Source organism: Mus caroli, unplaced genomic scaffold (assembly GCF_978045245.1).
Source record: "Mus caroli unplaced genomic scaffold, Mus_caroli_1 scaffold_4, whole genome shotgun sequence".
Lineage (NCBI taxonomy): Eukaryota > Metazoa > Chordata > Mammalia > Rodentia > Muridae > Mus > Mus caroli.
Window position 1 is genome coordinate 97,811,172 of NW_028227259.1, and position 10,010 is coordinate 97,821,181.

A 10,010-nucleotide genomic window follows, 5' to 3' on the forward strand; every position below is an offset into this window, starting at 1 on the left:
AGCCATATAATTCAACCCCAAACTAGACTTGGATTAGACGGTTAAACTCTGCCCTTTTAATTCTATATGTAACATCCAACCATTTCATTGATTGCACTAGAGCTCTCAGTGAGAATACCTCCATAGCACAACACCCCTCAAACATTTCACTTGTTACTTAATAACATATCACTGAATTTGTAGATTTTCCCCTTCATTTACTTCATAATTACATAGATTTGAGTTTGGTAAAGGACTGGGTCTTGCTGTGAAGTCAGGGTTGTTTCCAAACTCTAAGTTCTAGCAATCCTCCTGCCTCAGGCATTCTTCTTGTTGCTAGAATTAATGTTGAGAAACACCACACCTGGGCCAATTTTATTCCTGTGCACAGTCAGTCTAATTTGCCTCAGATCAGGGTTTAATCTATTGCTGATAATAGACAGAAAATAATTCATCGATATTATTGTCACTGGATTTGGGACAAAGAGCTTTTAATAGACAGGAGTATGTTCTGGAGCTCAAGGCCTGAATTGGATGCTTTCTCAATAAACTGCAGTAGCACCTACACAAAAGTTAGAGGAAGGAGCATGGTCTGATTCCATTAACAGTGTCCAAGTGTGCTGGGTGTGCACTCAGTTTGTAGGGAGCTACCCAGCATACAGCCATTCCTCTCTCCAGCACTGTATGCAGCAGACATAATGGCTATGCCTGGAAACTCACAGTTCAAGAGTTGGAAGCAGGGGAATCAATTCAAAGCCGTCCTCAGCCTTATTGTAAATAGAAGGACATCCCGAGCTTACATTTGAGTCTACTTCTAAATAGACCTAAAGAGAAACAGAAATTGGAGGGTCTGAGGCAGATGTTGCCTTTGGCTGCCAGAAAACAGATGTGTCAGGTAGGATCTGACCAGAATGCTTGCCCAAGATGAAATCAGGAGTGGGATATGTGCTGAAGATTTTGCTCCCCAATAATGAGCACCTATTAACATTCTATTCTGAACACTTACATGGTGGCTTGAAATGATCTGTAACTCTAGTTTCTGAAAACCTGAAAACTCCCTCTGACCTTGGACACCAGGCATTCATGTGCTGAACATTCATACACGCAGGGAACACACCAAAACACAGGGAAGAAAACTTTCTTTTTTTTTTTTTTTTCTGAGACAGGGTTTCTTTGTGTAGGTCTGGCTGTCCTGGAACTAACTGTGTATACCAGGATGGCCTTGAATTCAGAAATCTGCCTGCCTTTGCCTTTCAAGTGTTGGGTTCCTATTAAAGGCGTGTGCCACTACTGCCAGGCTAAATCTTTAAGAGAATTAAATTTGTAAAAGGAATGGTGGCAAACACCTTTAATCCCTGCATTCTGGAGGCAAAGCTAAAGCAGGCACAGTGAGTTCAAGGCTAGCTTTATCTAAGTAGGTAATTCTTAACCAGTGAAGCCTATTGACTAAGGGTGTGTTTTACAATTGAGGCAGAGCTGGGTTGGGTAGCACCTGATTTTAATCCCAGCACCCTGGAGGCAAGGGAAGGAGATGGATCTTTAGAACCCAGACTGATCTACAGATTAAAGTGTGGGACAGGGAGGGCTCCAAAATAGAGAAACACTCTCTCAAAATCCAAACCAAACCGAACCAAACAAATAAAAACAAAATCTAGGTAGGTGTGAGATGTTACTATAGGCCTTTAATCCCAGAATTAAGGAGGCAGATGTAGGTGGTCCTTGGAGTTTGAGCTAGCCTGGTCTACACATTGAGTTCTGTCTGCTATGTCTGTTAAACAGAAAACCTGTCTGAAAAAAACTAAAGACAAAAAATGAAATGTATTTTCTAAAAAACCTTTTTTTGTTTGTTTGTTTTTTGATACAGTATTTCTCTGTGTAGCCCTGGCTGTCCTGGAACTCACTTTGTAGATCAGGTTGGCCTTGAACTCAGATATCCACCTGCCTCTGCCTCCTGAGTGCAGGAATTAAAGGCATGTACCACCACACCCGGCTCTAAGAAAAAACTATAAGGGAGCTTAGTAAACTGTGAGATGGCTCAGTGATCAATGGTACTTGATACCAAGCGCGAATTCAGCAATGGGACCCACAGGTATAAGGAAAGAAACCACTTTAGGGTCTAGTGGTTTCTAGACCACCAACACATTTTTGGTATCCAGGAAAAATATGAAGACATAGATGGAATATAAGACCTAGGTAAATGTTACATATTGGACTATGACAAAATAAAGAAACAGAGGAAAAAGAGCCCATGAAAAAAATCACAAGGAATGCATATAGATACAGGACAGGTTCACACACATAAGAATCCAATAAAAACACAAAATTGGTAGCCATAATACATGAGCAAAGGAGCAGAAAAGGTTATTAGGACTCTGTAGGAAGTCCAATAGAGTCAATTATCTGGGACCCCTGGTGCTCTCAGAGAATGAAGCCCCAACCAAAGGACATACATGGGATGGGAGTAGGCCTCACCACACAGATGTAGGAGATGTATAGTTTGGTCTTCATATTGGTCCCCTAACAACTGGAGTGCAGGCCACTTCAGAAGCTATTGCCTGTTTGTGGGGTATGTTCTTCTGACTCAGCTGCTTTGCCTGGCTTCAGAGGGAGAGGATATGTCCTGCCTTGAAAATACTTAAAGTACCAGGGTGTGGGGATACCCAGGGTGCCTCCACCCACTCAGAGGACATGATAAGAAGGTACCTAGGAGTGTAGTAGGGTGTGACCTTGAGAACACTTAGTGGGTTGTAAGATTTAAAAAAAAAAAAAGAATTAAATTAAAAAGCAAAACCAAAAAACCCCAAAAGACAAGAGGCTTGACAGAACATTATGAGACCTAGGACCTCCAAAGAGGCCTCTGAGTTCACTTTGTGTTGGCCTATAGATCTGCCCATATGAATGAGATTTGTACCCTCAAGGAGAGTCCATTTGAGAAACCTAATTTTTCATTTGTAAATGGTTTTCAATACTTTCTGGGTTTGGGATGGGAGCTTGTGTCTAATTCCTTTCTCAACATGGATAGCCTATGTGGTGTAGATCCACACAGGCCCTGAGAATTCTACTTTAGTCTCTCTGTATTTATATGTGTGTTAGTTCTCCTGTGTTTAAGAAGGCCTGGCTTCCTTCAAGTCCACCATTCCCTTTGACTCTATCCCTCTTTCTTTGTTCTCTTCTACAGGATTCCCTGAGCCTTGAGAGGAGGACTTGATGAAGATTCCCCTTTAGGTCTGAATGTTTTAAGGTCTCTCTCTCTCTCTCTGTGTTTGTTTGTCTGTCTGTCTGTCTGTCTGCATGGTAGCATACTGCTTATTAAGCCTAGGAAAGGGAAGAGGATCCCAGAAACACTGAAGCTAAAGGTAGTTCCAAGACACAACAACACATATTGGGCATTGAATTTATGTGCTCTGAAAATATCAGGTATTCTGAAAATCTCCTAATCCTAGAGATTTTCTCTCTGCCCAGTAAACCCTGATCATCTCTCCATGTCCAGTGATTCTTCTTTTCTCAAACCTGCTCCAACTTTTTAGAATCATTGATGGCATGTCCCTCCCTGACATACCTTTTAGCTTTTTTTGAAATCATTTTAGTTCAGATTAGGCTTGCCTCACACTATCTATTAAAGGAAAGATGCCATTGGATTTCAGAGCCTCTATTCAGACTGGGAACACAGGCATGCCCCATTTGTCTAGATCGTGCAGTGATTTATAACCTAAAGTGTGAATGCCAAGCAAGGACTTTACTACTGGAATAAATTCCCTGAAAAATGGATGAAGTCATCCTCCTGCCTCAGCTTTCTGAGTGCTACTACAGTTGAAGATTGGCAAAGCATGAAGCTAACCTCTTTACACAATTATTTTTCCATTCTGGAATAAAGTATGACAAAGCCAGCTCAGTCAGGCAACTGGGTCTCAAGGTTAGGAATGACGATTAAAAAGGCAATGACCATTAGACAAAAAAGAACAGGACTCCAGCCGGTGCTAAGGCTGAAGTAGATTCACTTTTCTCTAGTCTGGTTTTATACCAGTCTAAATACATGCAAAGGATAAAGTCAGTTTTTGGTCAAGGAACAAACAAGGCAATGAACAAAGTTCAGAGTAAGGGGACCCCAATGGAGATGTTAGTAAAAGGACTGGAGGTGCTGAAAGGGTTTGCAGCTCCATAGGAAGAACAACAATATCATCCAACCAGAACCCAAGAGCTCCCAGAGACTGAACCACCAACCAAAGTATCCACATGTAGGGACCCATTGCTCTAGCTGCACATGTGTCAGTTGATGGCTTTGTTGGGCATCAGTTGGGGGAGAGGCCCTTGGTCCTGTGAAGGCTAGATGCTCCAGGGTAGGGGAATTCCAGGGTGGGTAGTCAGTAGTGGGTGGGTATGGGAGCATATTTATAGAAATGGGAGAGTGGAGGAGATGGGATAGAGGTTTTTCAGAGGGCAAATTGCGATGGGAAAGTGGAGAACATTTGAAATGCAAATAAATAAAATATCCAATAAAAATTTTATTGACAAAAACCAAAGAAACAAAGATCCAAACAAACAAATGAAAGTCCCATGTTGCCTGGTTCTCTGGGCTTATCAAGATGACCACGGAAAACCGAAATGCCACACATTCCTCTGCTGAGTTTCCCTTGAGCTTTGTATTACCCCAAAAGTAAATATTCTTTTTTTTCCTGGGGGGGGGGGGTAGAGGGCTCCAGACAGGATTTCTCTGTATAGCCCTGGATGTTCTGGAACTCACTTTTTAGACCAGGCTGGCCTCAAACTCAGAAATCTTCCTGCCTTTGCCTCCTGAGTGCTGGGATTAAAGCCATGTGCCACCATGACTGGCAAAAGTTAATATTCTTATCTGAGCCTACTTCACTGTTCTAGGCCAATATCAAATTCCTGCCAAACTCCTACAAGGATGCTCCAAAAGTTCTCCACAAAGGTATTTGTCCGGTCCTCTTACAATGGTATTTTATGGTTTCATGCATGTATTTTCAAGGACAGACTATGGCTCCCAGGTGAATTTCCCTCTGAACCATGCTGGTCACAAATGAGGAAAACACAACCAGGTGACTTGGCTCACATAATAATCCTTCCATCAGGAAGGATAAGGCAAGAGGATCCCTCTTGAGTTGCAATTCTAAATCATTCCAGCAATAGAACAACCATGCTGACTCAGAATACGATCCTAACCAAGAAGGTCAAGAGCAAAGAGGAGAATAAATAAATCAATCAAACAATAAATAACCAAGCAATCAAAGAATAAAATTCAAGATGAAATATGCCACACAGGGGAGAAAGAACCTGAAGAGTCCACCTCCAGTGCCTAGGCATGGCTTCTAGTTGGGGGAAGGTGCCACTCACCCATCTCAAAATTTTTAACCTAGAATTGTTCCTGTCTAATGGAAGAACAGGGACAAAACCTGGAGTAGAGACTGAAGAAAGGGCCATCTAAGACAGGGATCTTTAAATCCATCCCATCAGCAGACATCCAAAACCTACAGTATTATTGATGACAAGATGTACTTACATAAAGGAGCCTGGTGTGGCTGTCCTCTGAGAGGTTCTACTAGCACCTAAGACAACTCACTGGCAACCATTGGACTGAGACCAAGGACCACAATCCTCTACAACACATGAATTCCTAAAAGTATCACCATCTCTGCTCTGAAGTTGTATTACATACCCAAATATAATGAAAACTGTTGGTATTGGTAGTAAAACAGATATATTGATCAATGGAATATAACTGAAGACCCAGAAATAAACCCACACAGCTATCAAGCATGGACACTAGGCTTTTAACAGAGAATGCTAAAGAGACATTGTAAAAAAGAAATCATCCCTATTCAATTGTGCCTGTCTAACTGGATATCTGCATGGATAAGAGAGCAAGCTGCTCTGTATTTATCATCCTCCAATACACTCAAGTCCTACTGATCAAAACCTCAACGTAAAAATGGATTCACAACATCTAATACAAGAAAAAGTGGGTGTACTTGTCCAGGTTTTCTAGAGTTAGAGAACTTACTGGTGATCACTGTATAGTAAGGGAACTGATGACGACTCACTGTCTGTAGTCCAACTCCCCAACAATGGTCAGCAGCAGATGAGAATGGAAGTCCAAGCAAGGATCTAGCAGTTGCTCAGTCCCACAGGCAGACAGAAGAGAGAGTCTTTCTTCTACCACTTTTGTGTAAGTCTCCAGTAGAAGGTGTGGCCCAGATTAAAGGTGTGTACCACCACACCTAAATCTGGAACTTACATTGCCCCAGATGACCTGGAATTTATAGATCTCCTTGCTTTAGTCTCCTGAGATTCATAGCCACTATGCCTCAAGATCTCCATTCCAAGATCCTGGGCAGAATCTTGTATCTCCCAGCCTCAAGATCAGGATCACAGCTGAGCCTTCCAATTCTGGATTGCAGTTCATTCCAGTTTTAGTCAAGTTGAAAACCATGAATATCCACTACAGTGGGGGATTAGCCTTGAACACATTGGTAGAGGAGATAACTTTCTGAACAGAAACCATAGCTCAGGCAATAAGATCAACAATTAATGGCACTTGATGAAACTGAAAACCTTCTATAGAGTAAAGGAGTGTATCAGCAGGCCTAACGTTTGGAAGAACTGCTGGGTGTGGTGGTGCTCGCCTTTAATCCCAGCATGAGGGAGGCAGAGGCAGGGGGATTTCTGAGTTCAAGGCCAGCCTGGTCTACAGAGTAAGTTCCAGGACAGCTCAGGCAACACAGAGAAACCCTGTCTCAAAAAAAAAAAAAAAAAAAAAGATTTGAAGAACATCCGTACTAACCCTCCATCTGTCAGAGGGATGTCATCACTGTAAATGATTATAACACTATAAATACAACAAACTATTAGCAATACACAAAGCAAATAATAAAATTTAAAAATGGGGTACTGAATTACATACCGTATTTCAACCAAGGATTCTCTACATGCTGAGAAGCACCTAAATGTTCAACATTGCAAATCATCTGACAAATGCAAATCCCAGTGACTGTGAGATTCCATCTTACATACATGAGAATGTCTAAGATCACAACCTCAAGTGGCAGATCATGTTGGGGAGGTGATGGACCAAGGGGAACACTTCTCCATTGCTGGTGAGAATGCAAATTTGGATGACCACTTAGAAAAAAATCAATCTGGAAGTTTCTCAGAAACTTGAGACTCATTCTACTTTCTAGACCCAGCTTTACCACTCCTAGACATATACCCAAAGAGGACCCACAATACCACAGACACTTGCTCATCTATGTTCATAGCAGCTGTCCCTCAACTGAAGACTTGTCGAACACAGCAGAAATGAATCAGATGACCTCTGAGAGACTAAAGCAGAGTGCAAAGGGCCTGCATAGTTTGTACCACATGACAGTGATGAGAAAAGTAGACACGTTTCCATTCCAAACCCAGAAGCTATCTGCAATCCATAAAGACTTGTGAATGGAATAGTATGCCTGTTAAATGGAGTCTCCTTGTGGATGCAAATACCATTCTTAAAGGGATGCTGAATGTCCATCAGTAGGTGCCAACACAGAACAAACTCAAAGGCATTCTGGCAGCTCTGTGTGTCAGAAGGTTATGTCAGGTGCTTTTATGTTGTTTTGCTTTTAGATTATAGGTCCTTTGGTTGTATATTACAGCTATGAATTTCCTGGTTTTTATTGGATTCCTGTGTCTTTCAATGTCTTCTGTCTCTCTTTGGGTTTTGTTGTTGTAGTTTTTAATTTAATTTTTTTGGTGGGAGGGAGTGGCTCATTTATGTTTATTTTTTCCTGTTACAATTTGCGTGTTTTACTTTTCTTTTGATTTCTTTTTGCTTGCTTTTTTATTTGTTTAATTTGTTGTTTGCTTTTTAAGACAAGGTATCGTTGTAACTCAGGCTGTTCTCTAATTCACTTGATAGACCAGGCTAAAGGTCTTCCTGCCTCTTCCTCTCCTGTGCTGGGATTACACTTGTGTAGCACCACACCTGGCTCTGTCTCAGGACTCTTTTTTTGTTGTTGTTTTGTTTTTTGAGGCAGGGTTTCTCTGTATAGCCCTGGCTATCCTGGAACTTACTCTGTAGACTGGGCTGGCCTTGGACTCAGAAATCTGCCTGCCTCTGCCTCCTGAGTGCTGGGATTAAAGGCATGCACCACCACACCCGACTCTCAGGACAATTATGTGGCTGTTTCTTTTCTTAGGAGAGACAGAGAGGGTGTGGATTGAGATGGAAGAGAAGTTGGGGGATCTCAGAGGAGTTAGGGGAGGAGAAGCCACAATCCTAAAACACTGCATGAAAAAAAAATATTTTCAGTAAAGGAAAAGCAAAGAAAAGGGGCTAGAGGTAATGAGTGAGCAGTTAAGAGACCACTCAGGTTCATTTCCCAACATTCTCCTGGCAGCTCCTATGTACTGTACCCCCAGTACTCTTAACTGTGGAACCATCTGTTCAACCTGTATTTGGGAAATGTAAAGAAGGGTCAGCTTAGCACATTGTCTACAGATGATGCCACCAAGATAGTAGCTAGACATGGCAAAGACTCATACTACACAAGGAGGCAGAGACAGGGTCTTCTTTAGTTTGTGTATAACCTGGGTTATAGATGGAAACTGTTTCACCTAGCCAGCCTTGAAGAATTGGTGCTGGGTTCAATATAGGAAAGGACCTCAATATCCTGACATAATAAGTGAGATAGTACAATTGTAGAATCTCTGATGTTGGGAGTTGTAGCACCTTAGAGCAAGAGAGAGGAAGCAATATGGAGAAGGTCAGTGGCTCCTTATGGTGAGCTCCAGTCTTAAGTACAAGTTGTTCCCAAACTTGTAGCTGACAAGCCTTTCTATGATGTGCCCTGAACTGGAAGGCAACTGATCTGTTTTCTGTACTGTCACAGGGATCCAGTGTGGTTGATGCTTTCTCCCTGGAAGAATTGATACTGAAGTGACCCCTGATTTTACTCTCTAGGCACTTCTGGCAGAGTGTTTCTAGATTTGCAATGGTTGAGGACCCACCCTAGAGGTGGCCAGTGTCCTATGAAAGCCCAGTTCTGGAGAAAATAAAATGGAAAAGCCAAGCTCAGAAGTTCCTTTGGATTCCAAGTCTTCAGTCTATGGACTCTGCTTATTGAGTGTAACTACCAAGCAAGGAAGAAAATTGCTGCTCCTGGATTTGGGCAGCAATCAGGTTTTGCTCTGAGGCTCACAAGTATTCATTCTCAGTTCCTACTGTGGAGGCTCACGGTTAACAAAAGAAAGGAATTGTGTGGGCTAGGAAGATGTGAATGGCTAAATACTAAGGGTACACTACTGGGAATCAGCTACTACACCTGCATAGGTGATAGATGGCAGTAAGCTACAAAAATAAGATCTAATGACCACTTACAAAGAGTAACTTTCATTATTAAAAATGATTCATTTGGGGAGCTTATAATCTCATGGCTCTTTACCACCATAATTCCTGGTATTTGCCACATAGCTCACAGGATGCAAAAAGCAAAACGTTTGCAATCAGTTAAAGCTGAAATGGATCTCTTAGCAAAAGAAAAAAAGAAAAAAAGGCTCTGAGAAACAGACTAGCAAGGGGGCTGGAATTTTCAAGGCCAGACAGAGAACAGGGCTTAGCAGCAGGATCTCAGCCTCAGCCAAGTCCAGAGGAAACCCTCAACCAAAGACAGGAGTCACAAAAACAAACAAAACCCAACACAACCTGCCAGGCTCTCCATCCTTCTATTATGAAGAGCATAGAACAGAAGATGAAAGGCACATGGGCAGTGCTCCTAGTTTCATGCTGAAACCATTCCTCCCCAAACTACAGAATCTACTGTGTTCCATCCTTTGCATGGAATTTCCTAAGGACACCCTGGACAAGTGCCTCAGAGGAACACAGTTCAATCACAGAAAAGCTCTTGAAAACAGCTTGCAGAAATATAACCAGATCAGGGAGGGATCCCCTCCCACTGAGCACAAAGCCTGAACCTGAAGGAAGTCCTTCAGGTGGGAACCAGTGGGTATGTAGACAAAAGCCTCCATGCCCTATG